The 15011-nt window shown below is 41.8% G+C and overlaps 1 pseudogene; it reads left to right on the top strand.

The window, feature by feature from the left end:
* Nucleotides 1-12276: 12276 nt before the first annotated feature.
* LOC146200818 (uncharacterized) lies at nt 12277-14155 on the top strand (annotated as a pseudogene).
* The last annotated feature ends 856 nt before the right edge of the window (nt 14156-15011 follow it).

Consider the following 15011-nt stretch of genomic DNA (forward strand, 5'->3'; position numbering starts at 1 on the left):
AATCCTCATTCTTGTTCACATATTGTTTCTTCATCATATGCTTTCTTCATCACTTGTTTCTTAAGCTGTGTGCTCCTCCCCCATTCCCCATATATTAACACAAGCTCGTTTGGAGTTCAGGGTATCATTTAAGTCGTTGAAAATATTGCATAATAAAGTTTTCTTATCTAATTTTCCAGGAAAGCTTCGTAGACTTGGGACTTTGTGAGGAAGACTCCCCTCCGGATACCTTTACCATAGCATGTATTGTGTACTCCGTGTAATACATACCACCTTTCCTTTTGGGCACACGGTTACTTTGTTTCGGGAGGGTTCTATCACATTAATCTCAATTAAGATTTTTCTTGTGATATTTGACAACAGCAGCATGCACAGAAATGGTAAGGCTAACATTCAATGGGAAACAAAGTGTAGTGTCAAAACATCTGGATTAGTCGAAAGGATTTGATGTCAAATTTTGAATGGTGGAACTCAAAAAGGTAATTACCATTACATAAAATTTTATTAGTGGGTTTATTGTGTCTGGAACGTTATTTGAATATAAAAGTTTATAAAGCAAGATAATTGCACCAAAAAAGTTGAAAAATAATTCGAGAGTTAACCCTGACTCCTGGGTTGCAAATTAGACATACCACTCCTAGTTGATGTAGGTCCATTAGTGCAACATTGTTAAAGCAGCGCTTCATATGTATTTTGTCTCATCTTCCACATATCGTGGTAGGTTGCAACTGTGTGCCTATGAGTATGTGTGAGATTACAGAGGCACTACACTAAAAGGAACTAGTGCTTAGGAAAAAAGTAAAGTCCATGTCATTAAAGGGGTGAATATACAGTGAAGCGGATCAGCAAGAGGGGCCACTGGCATGGTCCTTTAATGCTTTCACATCATATCCTTGTAGACAGCATCATATTACCAAAAATGTATGTCAATGTTTTTAGGGTAAATAGACAAAAAAGGACATTGAGAACTCCCTCTTGCCCATCTTAAGCTGCCATACCAAGCAATTCATACAAACAGGAATCTAGACTTGTTACATCCCTCATTCTTTTGACATAGAATAGAATATAGGCCATTTTGTATTAACCAATACCTTTTTCAAGTGAGTAAGACCTTTTTTAGATACTTGTGGAAAATGCAGGTCTCATTGTAGAAGTTCGCTAATAGTACTTTAAATAGTTATTCCTGCATTTCACTGCTTGCACGAGATTGACAGCATGCATCAAAATCCTTTTTTGCAGTGAAAAAAATGATGACGGTCGGCCCTTCACCCTGCCTGAAATGGGCTTCCTGCGTGGGTACATACTAAGCAATAATTCTCTCTCTTTGTACAATATTACAGGGATTGCGGACGTACTTTTTCAAGAGATGTCAAAACATACAACGTAAGTGCACTTTCAATGCTATGGCTTGTTGGGTAGCTGCTGATGCATGAAGAGAGATTAAGAAGGAAGTGAAACCTAGCAATTTTAAGGTATTTCAAGGTGTACACCCACCTAATTGGCACGCCAAAATAGATATATTACTTGATCTTTGATCAGTGCCTCCAATTCTTCCGTTGTGCTATTTTGGCTCCACAGTGGCTTACCTTAAGTAAGTCCAGACAATGCTTACATTGTGGCTGCCGTAAATAAGTAGCCTTGCTAGTTAAGAAAGTGTCAAATTTTCATTTCTCCCTCATCCCCCACAAAATGCACGTTTCTTAGCCCATAACATAGCATTTGTTGAAATTGTGTCATGAAGTTTTTTATCATGGTTTCCACATTAATGAGACATACTACTCATTCTCTGGCATTTTTGTGTCTTGAAAGGCAATAAAATACAGGGTACAGTTGTTTTATACATCCTTGTGTTCTTGTGCCATTTCCTACAGACTTGCTAAATAAAAAAAACATTAGCCTTTCTGAGCTATCCTTCCAGGAAATGTTATCAAAAAGTGGGACGCATGCTCATTCAGGAGTATCCCCAGCTTGCTGACAACTGTGGCAGTAGTCATGTGAGTGTCGATCACACTTGTGTTGTTGACTTGATTTGGTGCCAGTTTGAATTGAACTGTAGTCAGTAGACCTGAAGCCATATATGCAAATAATTGGCTTTATTCGATTTTCAATCTGAATGACACTGCTTGACAAGGAGTTGCTTGCACATTCTGCTAGCAATGTGAAAATTGGTTCTCAGCGCATTGGTTCAAGACATCCAAACGGAAACCATAGCGCAATATGTTTCGAGCTGACATTTGAGGTCATTTCAGAATTTCAGCAAGGTGGTTCACAGTCGACTGGTTATGCAAAGTTGACTGACTGCGACTATACTTCATGCAGAGGGTTACATGGCAAGTCACTAAGGAGGTCGAGAGGGCAAGGCAGCTAGCACAGAGTAGAAGTATTGGTAATGGAGAGGACTAACAGGCTTGTGGCTATTAAAAAAAATCGTAAGCACATATTTCTAGGCACCTATATTGCAATAAACCTGTTTTTTTTACTTCAAAGGCAATTAGCTCAAAACAAGCAACTACTGGAGCTAGGGGTATAGAGATATTGTACAAACACTACAGACAGTCTACTGAACCAGAATTATTAACATTTATCGAGGGAATTTTGATTTAAAGGCAATTTACTGCAGATTTTGTCTTTACAGTATGGTAACTCTAGTAAAGAAAAGGTAACAAAACATTTAATGTTCAAAAAAACAATAATCCTAGTTCAATATTACTTTCTCACATTGCTGATTAAAATGGTACCAAGATGAATGCTTAAGCCCAGCAGTTCACAAGAAAAAGGGTCACAAACATAGGCCAAAATGCATGGTAGGAATAGGGCCTACCCTGTCCCCTTAAAGTGTAATTTTTAACATAAAGCACTTTAACATACCAAGGTAGCAGCATGAGAAAACACATTTTATGAGAACGCTTTTGTTACTCAAGAATAATTTTATTTTCTTCAATAGGATTCTTGGGTCCCACTGATAAGACAGAAATTCAAGAATGAGCGAATGAAAATTGACTTGGAACGTGTCAGTGCAAGCAGGGTGAAGTATAGCAGTGCTCAAAAGCGCCAAAGGCTGCCCACTCCAACTGACGACCCTGGGCTCAAGAAGGGCCAAGTTGGTCAAACCTTGGTCAGTTCTTATTTTTATATAATTGGCCTACATTTTTCGTATTTCATTTTGTGACTTCTTTCTCAATGCAGGTGCAAAGCTTGCCTCCTGTTGGGGAGGACATGTCTTGCCTGTCCCAGCACGAAGCTTGGACAGTCAGTCAATGGACACGACCTGACGTAGACAACGATCAACGATCAAATGCAATGCAGGCTGGGAATAACACTAGAGTGCAACAGCTCTCCCAGATGACGGTTGCCACAGCGATCGATCGCTACCCTTATATTACCGACATACAATGGGAATGGGTAATTGTGGCCAGAAATGTTGCATAATTCTAATTACTATCTTTGTAGGGTGCATATTTGGAAGTGAAGTGCGAGCATTAAGGTTTAAAAGCACAAAAAAGGGATAAGAAAAGTTTTTCTGTGCTTTTAAAAATTTCCTTTATTTTTTCGCTGATTTCTTTCCTTCATGCGTATAAGTATTCTACCACGTTGAATAAAATTTCAGTTCAGAGTTAGCGCTCGTCCTGTCGTCCTTCCTTAGTCGCCGCTTTTTCGCAGTTTGATACGATAGCCAGTTGGTGCTTTTGTAAGCTAGGCCAAGGAAAGTCTGGAATGAGCAAAGTGAGGCAAGTGCTAGTTGAAGCAAGTACTGAAAGCACTTATTCCCGAACTTGAGATTCACAAGCTTGCGTGCAATTGGTGAATGAATGGGTAAATGCATAGCTGCCACAAAATTAGGTCGATCCACACTGAACCTGAAGGAAACTAAGAAAGGTTTAACTACGTGCAACTGAATACAGCAAAACAAACGCTTTTGTTCCATGCATCTGCAATATGGCCATTTATTTGCAATGCAGAAATGTGCATCTTGGCCTTAAATGATCATATGTCATACAACTGCGCTTGTCGGCAGCAGCCTTTGGGAATATGTGGACAGAAACAAATATTTGGAAAAATGAGTCCTACTCTCCCGGCACTATCCAAAAAAACAGCGCGAACAAACGGGGACGAAAGGAAGAAACCACAGGAACAAGCGCTGACTCTTAACTCCCCTTTCGTCCCCGTTTCTTCGCGCTGTTTTTTGGATGATGTATCACCAACTCGCCCGCTTAACTATCCTGTTGAATCTCCCTGCACACTTCATGTCCATGCCACAAAACACTCTTGGGATTGCTTAAGCCCCTAAAATTTGTAAATCTAGGCAGATTACAATTTTACGTTAAACACTGCAGCCTACTGAGCATTGAATCCATGGTGCTTTTAAATTATACTGCTATAGAGGCTACAAGGTTTACCTAGTCTCGTGACCCAAGTGGCGAAGGTGAAATATTCTGCTATGCATCGACAGATGGCACTACCACCGGTAGGCAAGCTACGGGCACCCCGGCCTGTACAAAAGCAATGCTACCGGGTCCACTCGAGTATTGCTGGCGCAAGGCATGCTGCGACTATTTTATCAAAAACGTTGAAAGATAACTTTTATAGGCCGCAGCGATACTTCACATATTAGCGTGCAGAGACCTAAATAAACACAAATATCGCCAATGGGAGCTCCTCGTCACGGCGTAAATACGAGTTGCAACGCAAAGGGCACAATTTGCTGGCTATACCGAACTAACAGGCGAGAAAAAAGAAAGACCGAGCAGCAGTGTGCACAAGAAGCTTTTTTTTCTCTCTGCACGCCGCACTACTTGTTCACTGTTTTTACGAAGAAACACCGCCTAGTCAGCGTAAAACTTGATCAGTTAAATTGTAAGACGCCTATGCATAGAAAAAGTTTTGTGCTTTTAAACCTTTTCTTTCTTTTTTTGGTGATTTCTTTTGTTCATGTGTATAAGTATTTCACCATGACGAATAAAATTTTAGTTCAGAGTTAGGGCTCGTCCTGTGTCATCCTTCCTTAGTCCCAGTCTTTTTTCATGCTCTTTGATACGATAGATCGATACCAACTCGTCTAACTCGCTCTACTTCATGAACTTGCTATACCCAGCATCTTGTCCACTCGATGACCGGTTTTTATTCGTGCAGCTTTTTATTGTGAAAACACACCATGACTCATAAGTGGCTTCGCCAGTGCGAGCCACGGCGGCAACTGATTTTGTTCTCCTAAGTCACGTTGAGAGCAGGGCAATCGGGGCATGCGAATGCGCTAGTCACCTGATTGTTTTGATAATATGCGGGCTTTTTTTTGCTTTCTTTATTGCAAATAAATAGAGTGTGGCTTTCTAAAGGTGCTCTCCAACTTTGCAAATCACATTGTCTCAAGTCAATATTAGTAAGTAGAAAAATTAACTATTTTTTGTGAAAATAAATTTGCCTGTGATGCGCAGGACGACTGGCAGCTCTATGCAACTGGTTTCCCTGACCTACATGAAGTGTTGTATTTTTTAACCCTTAGCTAAAGTTAGCTTGTACCTCCTATACAAGTTATCTATATGCTCAGGGCGATGTAAAAAGCATCAAGAGATGTAGATTGTGCGACATCAGGCAGAATATTTCAGGCATGCGTTTTGGACAAAACAAAAACCTCAAATTTAGTTTACTTTTGTTCCTTTATGTTACAGACATGCAGATGGTGCGCTTGCTCTACGTCATTGCCAAACTTCTGAACCAACCGAGTGCAATCGATGCAATCATTGTGCCTTTGGTGAGTTCAGCTGGCATTAAGCTGTATGCAGTGAGTGCTAAATGGAGAATCTTGTTTGGGTATTTTGCCAGTAGTAATATTATTGAAACTCTTTCCTCATGATGCCTTAATATTTGTCATTTTTATATGGAGCATGAAAATGCATTTTAGGGATTTAGACTCTCTATGTTATTTTGTACCTGTACAAATTGTTGGGGTGCAGCTGTGCAAATAGATTTCATTACACATTCCTGTGCATGAGAATGAAGCATCTTTAATAGGATATTGTGTCATTATGATTACATTAGAGTGATAATGTGCATATAGAATTCTTACCTGTGACCCGAGTCAAAACTAGATTTGGTTGTGGGCCCAGCAGATTTTGATAGATGATTTTTGCCCTAATGAAAAATTTTCCTTCTACATACGGATGAGCTCTGCACATGTGTGCTTGATTCGAGCATATAGAAATTTGTCTCCTTACACAGATATCAACATTGCTCTGTGGACCGTTGTTGACTGTACTGATTGACTTCTCCCAAATACTAGCTCCAGATGTGCAAAACTCTGCACTGAATATGGTGGCTAGGAGCAATGTTAGGGCTTATAGACTGGGAATGAAATAAAGAAAAGCCCAAAGTTGAGTCGAGCGTTCTTGAAACAGCTTTGGGAGATGGACTGCTTTGTTATGGGTTATAGCTACTAAGGTTTTAAAATTTAGATATATTATGAAACTGGCGGCAATAGCTTTAACTAGCACATTTGTAAACCACTGGATGGAAACTGGTTTCATTAGTAGAAAAAGTAATTATTTTTACTTCTGCTTTTGTGTATTTTTATTCAGGACACGGAGAAACCGTGTACGCCCTGTGTTGGATTCACTGGCGCCAACCTTGCAGAGGCAAAGGAAATGTTTATATTTATTAAAAAAATGAAGCTTTTCAGAGTTGCAGATGTAGTCGAGGCAGTTGCAGCACTAATGGGCGCATATTGGCTTTTCGATATCAGTTATGCTCCAAATGCCGCCAACGTCTGCTGCGTCTTCGAGCAGTTGTTCTTGTGAGTTTGCATGACAAAGGCGCGGTGCGTCGTTCGCCGGTTTATAGGTGCCCACAAAAGTGCATTTCCCTGATCATAAGCCATGTTCTCGACTGTTTTAATAAATGGTTTGTAAATGTGCAAGTTTTTGTGTCCTTGTTGCATGCTTGTGACATGTTTTGAACACAAATCAAGAGAAAGCAGTTGTGTTATTGGTAGCGCATACTGGATGTGTGGGAAACTGCAAGGCCTTCGCCGTTTCAGGGAGTATCACTCGGCCATACATTATCCAAAATAAATGGGACAGCATAACAGCGCAAAAATCAAAAAGGGTGAAAAGGTAAAAAATGCTGTGTACACCCATAGTGAAAGGGTGTAACTACCATAAAACACCTTTCCGAATTTGTGCTGAAAACGGGAGATGTTGCGAAAAATTACTCTTTATAAGGGTGAATTTCCATCTAAAATTACTCTTTTTGAAGTGTGTAAGGGTGTTAGTTATAGACACTGATATCCACCCTTAAGGGTGTATTTTGGTTTACAGTGTGGTTTCATGTTTTATGAACGAAGAACCTGCTTGCGGCGAGAATGCTCTGGACAACCTTTTGTTCCTGCAAAAAACATGTAGTTCTGTAACTTGTGAATAATATTTGTGTTTAAAAGCCACACGCGTGTTATTTGGTGCTTTGCCCTCGCTCGAGAGATAAAGCATACACATATTCAGATGCACGTAATTTTGCAAGGGTGGAAAAGGACATGTATCCGTTAACCCAAATTTCGACAGAAACAAGCAGGCCAAGTAAAGCCACGTTGTCGGGTTGGCTTTTTTTCTTTTTTTGGATTCCCGTTGTTTATGCTACGAGAAACAACCTCTTTCTTTCTTCTCCTCTGGATATGCTTGAGCAATTCAGTCAGCTGAAAAAGCTTACAGAACGAGAATTCCAGCAAATAAATTTATTTTGGCGTTGCCACGCAATTTGATTCTATGAAATACGTGCTGGAATTGTTCTCGAACACAAGACTATGTACACTTTCACTGACGACAATTCACTTCAGAGATCTACCAATTATTATTGATTACTTATAAACAGTTGTGGGGGCATCCGTTCATATTTTTATTTCTTTCGAAGGTACAGTGTTGGGTTGAAAACAAAAATTCGCGCCGGTGAAAGCAAAGTAAGGGACACATCTAAACACACACACACACACACACGCACGCACACGCACGCACGCACACTCACACACTCACTGTAGTGAAATTCAACAAGGTTGACGACTGGGCGAGTTGGTAACGGTTCATTTCACCATTTCACCGGTTGTGTTGTGCGCACGCATTTCAGAACGAGTCTTCGTTGTCTTCCTTCTTTCAATAAATATTCAGTTGTTCGTCCAGCCTTGTCTTGTTCTCTTCTTTCCTGTATCTCGTCTTTTGGCTGGTTTAAAATGGACTCACTGTAGAATAGAAATCTGCACGTGCCTTTAGCTTGTCTTCTTGATCTCATGTCATTAACTGGCGTTTGTTCTCTGACAAACATAGCAGTCTTCTTACCTCTTGATGTTATGCCTGTGTCACAAGCTGCCTCACCTATTATACAGCGGAAGATGCGGGAGCTTATGGCTGGAATATAGAGCGAAATTCACGGGACTCCGTCGCTCCTCTGGACAAGATTCGACAAGCCGATGGAGCAGTGACCGCCTGTCCTTGACGCGGCTGCTGCGTAGTCGGCCGAGGGTATAAAATAACCGACAGCAGAACGCCCTCACCAGTGCGTTTGGGAAGATTCAAACTTCCGGCCACTCCGCGGTGCTCCGAAAGCGTATTGTGTTCTTCGGGCCCGCGATCGACGCATCGTCCTCTGCACCTGTACGGCCGCCGCTACCGAGCAACACAGCCTTCGACGCCTCAGCAAACAAGAAAGACGTGAGAACTTCGGACTGTTGTTCAATCGAACATTATTTTCGCTTTGTTAACTTTTGACCTGACTTAGTAGTATTTTACGCTGTGTTCTTATGTAACTTTTGCTCATACTTATAATATCTGAAATACCTGCTTTATTATCTTTATAGTCTTCATATTTTTATCACAGTGTTTTGTTCATTGTCGGGTTATTTTTTTTTTCTCTTATCATTTATTTCTTCGTCTTTATCAATATCTTGTCGTGGCGTTGTATTCTCTTTCATTGTACTCTATTATTATCAGTGTAATTTTGGTCTGCTATTTATAAACCTTCAATTGTTTGTAAAAGAAAGTGACCTATTTGTACTTATTCCTCAATCGCACACCGACACACGTGCTTCACGGGTTGACCGGCCTAACTTTTAAATGTGTTCACAACCCTCATAGAGGAACGACGAGTAATCGTAAAGAGGATCCCGCACCTCTTGTGACCGTAAAGGCGGGGGTTTGTGACAGCCTGCCATTTTAATTTTTCTTGCTGGCTGCGCTGTCCTCAACTTCAGCTCAATCCTTTTCCACATATTCCGTATTATTTTCCCATAGATGAGCACCGGTAATACACAACTACTATATACTTTCATCTCTACTCGTAAGCCTAAATTGCTATTCATACATGTGAGTATTTACCATTTAAAATGCATGCATTCCGTTCTATCATAATTTTCCTGGAGCCTTTTCCCCCTGAGAGACCGAATCTGAGGTCCCTACTTGCCTTTACATATTTTCTTGCCACTGACAACTCCTCCCCGCCCACCTTAAACTTTTGGGCCTTCTGTGGCTACCAGACATCACTTTTTTTATATTCTTTCTTTGTCGCACCACCATTATTTCGAGTGTTCAGTTCATCATTACAACGCGGCAGTCCGCCTTCCGAGATCCCTAGGTCCTAGGAATGTAATGTCACGAGCGAATCAATCGGATATTATAGCGGCGTTGTCTTTAGCAGCCCAAGCTTCTCAGTACATTGATTTATTCGCAGTGGAATTGCTGGAAATCCTGGCCTGCTTGCTTACAGTTATTTGAACGCGATTGCGTTAAGAAGCCCCATTCTCTCGAAAACCCGGTGTCGTGAGCGTTTTGAAAAACATATCACGAAGATACCTCCCCCAGGTTGTATCTGGCAGGTATGACAGGGCACAGAATGGTCGCTGGGTTCCTTGTACTCCAATGCCCTGTTTCATTGGTGCTAACAAAAGGGGCATCGAAAAGGATTTTAATTCTTAGAGCCAAGACTGAGCAGTTTGATCAAAGCATTGATCCTGCGGAAATTTATTACCCTCGGTGAACATCATGGATATTAAACTATTCATTGGAAATTTTTCTTTTTAAGCCTGTAAATCATACGGTGCGCTCTTTTAGGGAGAGGGTACGGCAAGGCGAACAGCATATACGTTTAGAGCTCAACGATTAACGATATAAATAACTGAAATCTACAAATCAACGCTTTCAGTTTTTCTTCAGGGTTAACGTTCTGTTGCAAAATTGAAGGCCGTCAACCCTGAAATAAATAAATAAATTTTCTTGATCATCAGTGAGGCTCAAAATGTATAATGTCACAAATGTGTATGTCATAGCTGGCTGATTTCGTTTCACTGATAGCACGTTTATAAACGGCGTATGCGAGGATGGCATTTTCATCAAAATCGTGTGAATTTCTTCTACAAATTCGATATGCAAATGACGTCTTTATTTCATTAACAAAGCATGAAACCTATGACATTTTATAGATTTCTAAAACGTGGAAGCAAACTCCAAGAGATTTCAGAAGCGTATTTTTGACGTTCGATATTCTGACCCAGGAAATTAAAACCAAATGGCTAACTTTTATTGCTTATAATTTTTTAGCATAATATTGCCCCTTAATCACAAAGTTGAATAGGTAATCTAATTATATATTGGTGTCCATAATGTCTGCCTTAGTGTATAACTCACCTGCATAGACGCACTGAAATATCGCAAGGTTTCGAAACGGAAAATTTGAAATCAATAATTTGAAATACCAGGTATGTCCGAGTTCTAGTCATGTGGCTGAGCGTTGTTGCTGGATAGGATAGACGGCGCTCTGATTTTGGAAGAAAGGAAACAGCATTTTCGACGCTGCGTTATTTACGGGCCTTCATGGCCTCTTGCTTTCCTGCAGCGAGGCGACTGCCAGTCGCAAGCATCATTGCTACACGTTTCCATGAGTTAAAAGCAACTTCGCGAGGCTGCATTGGGCTTCTCTGCAATACGTTCGGGAAAGTGGGCCAGAAGTCCGTGCTGTTAGAAAAAAAAAAAAAAAAACTCAGAAAAAAGGCTGAGACTGTCATACATGAATGAATTACTTTAGAAAAAGAATTCGGTTTGGTTTATGGTGTTTAAAATCCCTAAGCGACGAAGGCTACGAGACTCTGTAGTGGAGAGCACCAGAAATTTCGACCACCTGTGGTTCCTTCACGTGCACTGACATCGCGCAGCACACGGGCGCTTTCCTTTTCGCCTCAATCGAAAAGCGACCGCCGCGGCCAGGATTCGGTCCCGCATCCTTGGGAGCAGTAGTGATAGCCTCAACCACGTACTGCACCACCACAGAGGGGCTGAACACGAATTCAACTACATTACCAATTACTATCTGGAAAATAGCACAAAAGTAATTAAACTACACTTCAAATTATTGATCCCAAAAATTGATAATGCATTACACTTATTCTCGAAAAGTAATACAGTTACTCTCAAAATACTGTCCAGGCTTGATGCATAAACAAAAAACTAAGAAACGGCTTGAACGAAACTGCAGCCAGCTTCCAGACTCCCTGACACACACATTCTTTCGCCTTCCCTCCAATTCTGTGTCAGCCAACCAGGCACCACACTCCCTAGCAGGCGCAACCTATACTCCGCGTCAACTTTTCTTGGCACCGCTGGGAAGGCTGCGGGACCGAAACGCATTGTCTCCATGCGCGGGTGAATATAGTTCGCAAGTTAAAATTAGTGTTTAGCCTTGAAGAAAATAGAAATCATAAAACTCGTGATTTTAAGCACATTTCTAACATAACTACGATTCGCTAGCGTTGGAAGGTGACTGCGAAGCGTTTTGTTTTCTTTTCCGGGTTTTCTGGGTTCGCTTGAGTTCCGTCGCGGGTCTTCAAAACACCGAGCGCGCTGAAAGAGGATGGCGTCTGCTCATTGCGCCGCGTCGGGTTCTTCCGAAACTATACCTCTTCTTTCGCCAAAGAAGATGCAAGTGAGACTGAAAAACCGATGATTGTCCAAGCAGGCAAAAGAGATGGTGTGCAACGTGTACGCTGGCGTAAGGAGCAGTCAGCCTCAGCTTTCTATATCATCCGTGCGCCGCAAAGTCAGCGAGCTCACCGGTGTGAGTGAGCGTGCCGTCTCCCGTATTAAATCTCCTTAAATCTCCAAAGCGAAGAAGGCTGAAGTCGTCACCTTTCAAGACGCGGCTTGAAAGGTACGACACTTTCACTCTCGCTGCTCTGAGGTCAAAGTGCATCAGTATTGTATGCGCAACGAAGTGCCGACTGCCGCAAAGCTACGGGAGGACGTAGTAAATGATCACGATATAGATATGCCGAATATAAGTGTCCGTACGTTGCAGAGGATACTAAACGATATCGGGTTTGCGTTCCGGAAGCGCAAGCGGAACTCTTCCCTTCTGGAAAGAGACGACATCGTCGTGTGGCGACGAAAGTACCTCCGGACGAAAATGAGAAAGAAGCAGAGGAAAGTACGCTTTTTGTTAGGTATTTTTGGACATGTAACTGCATGCATTATGTGAGAAGGCAAGGATGAAACATGTATCGTTCTGTAATTGCAGAGCTGTAAGACAATTACAATGGAAAAGCGCTGTGCAGTGTCGGAAGCGGTTCGGATGAACCTGGAGAGGCAGGCGTGTAATAGACGAAGTGATACGGTCATACGTAAGTTGAGTGCCTTGCGCTGCCGGCTTCGTCGTGTCATGTGATCGCGATGAAAACCGTCCAGGTGCATCGTCTCACGTACCCTGCGATCACTTATAGCGACGGGGCCGCTTCGGGGCTGCATGTATGAGTCTGTATGCTTTTTTTTTAAACCTGTGTCCGTCCTAAATCGAAGATCGCGTCAAAATCACTTTGGGATCGTTGTTTATTATTATTATTATTATTATTATTATTATTATAATTATTATTATTATTATTATTATTATTATTATTGGTAGTAGTAGTAGTAGTAGCAGTAGTAGTAGTAGTAATAGTAGTAGTAGTAGTAGTAGTAGTAGTAGTAGTAGTAGTATTTAGCTTTCAACTAGCAATGGATGCAGAAAAGCGCGTGCCACATAAATTCACTTCCTTTTGCAGGACAGTTTACTAGCTTGATGAGACCTGGGTTAATGCAGGCCTCGTTAAAGATAAAGTTTGGACAGACACCACAGTGGCGTCAAGGGAAGATGCCTTTCGCCAAGGCCTAACAACTGGACTTCGTGCACCAAGCGGCAAAGGCGGCAGATTGATCGTGGTTCACGCCGGCAGTGAGAATGGATTCGTCGAAAACGCGTGCCTGATCTTTTGCGCTACAAAAGGAACTGCCGATTACCACACCGAAATGGACGGTGATCGATTCGAAAAGCGGTTCATGGAACAATTAGCGTCGCACATTGATCAAAACAGTGTAATAGTGAGGGATAACGCTCCGTACCATAGTGTGCAACTGGAAAAAGTACCAACTTCGCGTACTCGAAAAAGCGACATTGAATCTTGGTTGACAGAAAAAAACATTCCGTTTTCGGGCGACCAGCTAAAGGCGGAACTGTTGCAGGTTGTAAACCAACACAAGCATCGATATTCTGGGTACCGCATTGATGCTCTGGCAAAGAGTGCTGGCCACGACGTAGTCCGGCTGCCTCCTTATCATTGTGAATTTAATCCAATTGAGCTGGTGTGGAGTCAAGTGAAAGGCTACGTCGCTGCCAACAACACTACGCTCACTCTGTCCGCAGTAGAAAAACTCGTGAATTAACGGAGGGGTCTCCCGCGTTACAAAAGAGAATTGGTCACGGGACTGTGCCCATGTTGTACGCCTTGAAGAAGAAGCATGGGAACGCGATAGAGTAATTGACACGCAGCTGGATGCCATTATAATTTCTCTGGACTCGGAATCTAGCTCATCCAGCGAAAGCAGCGAAATGAGTGGCGTGGAAGAATTGGAAGGGGGACATCAAGATTGCTGATTCAGAGGAATTTCTTATTATTTCCGCTGAAAACTATTGTCACTTTGTGTGATGACAGTGATGTGGAGCATCCATATATTTTTGTTAATTTATTCGACTACAGTGCTGTGTTTACGCAGAAAAACTACCTGCTGTAGCTTTCTGTGCTATATGAAAATACGTGGTGTGATCTACTGGTGCAAGCATTCATTGAATGCTTACTTAGACAAACATACAGCAGATATATAGTTTCTACGAGCATTAGCAAAGATCATTTTAGGCGCTGTCTCTTCTTCGCAATTTACTTTTTATTTCTCACGGAACAATATATCGCGCATTACCGCACGTTAGTGTTGGCTTCTAGTGCTAAAAAATAGGTAAGCTATCTATTTTGCTTCGTTAGTGAAAAATGTGCGAGCCAAGAGTTATAATGCCTTACTGAAAGTTGTTGCGCACGGTTGATTGCACGTATAAAAGAAAACAGCAATGTCTGTACGTTCTCGTCTGGCTCCTCGTCATTAATGGTGGCTATAAAGCGCGCGTGAACCTATCAAAAAAAAAATATCGGACTCCAACAAGTAAGCTGCGGAAAGCGTTTCTCTCTGGCGGCAGAAACGAAACTGAAACTGTAGTGAGAGGCTCCGTGGAGGCCGACCCTCCGAACTACATGGCGGAGGGACACATTTACAGATGCTCCTCCCCCGTAGCTTCGCTAGCGGTGCCAAAAAAAGTTGTCGCGGAGTTTAGGGAGTGCCACAAAGCGCTGCTCAGTGCTATCTCCGTCCTGTGCTATACCTGCCTCTTCGGCGGCCCTTCAGAGAAGGTCAGTTCTCATTTTCGCCCCTTCTTACTGGTCCTTTACGCTGGCCCAAGACTACCACTCTTCGTTCCTACTTTTGTTTATAAAGAGTAAAGCTGCATTTAGTATAAGCAGTCTCGAAAAGAACTCGTTACTTTTGCTACGAAATTACTAAAGTAATTGATTATATTGCTAACTATACCAGAGTAATTTATTAGATTACCACTTACCAGAAAAAGTAATGAAGCCACAGTTATTCAACTGCTGCTATCTCTGCAGAGTGTAGTGTTTGCGTTTTTCAATTTTT

Source organism: Amblyomma maculatum, chromosome 2 (assembly GCF_055883805.1).
Source record: "Amblyomma maculatum isolate TAMU_Amacu chromosome 2, ASM5588380v1, whole genome shotgun sequence".
Taxonomy (NCBI): Eukaryota; Metazoa; Arthropoda; class Arachnida; order Ixodida; family Ixodidae; genus Amblyomma; species Amblyomma maculatum.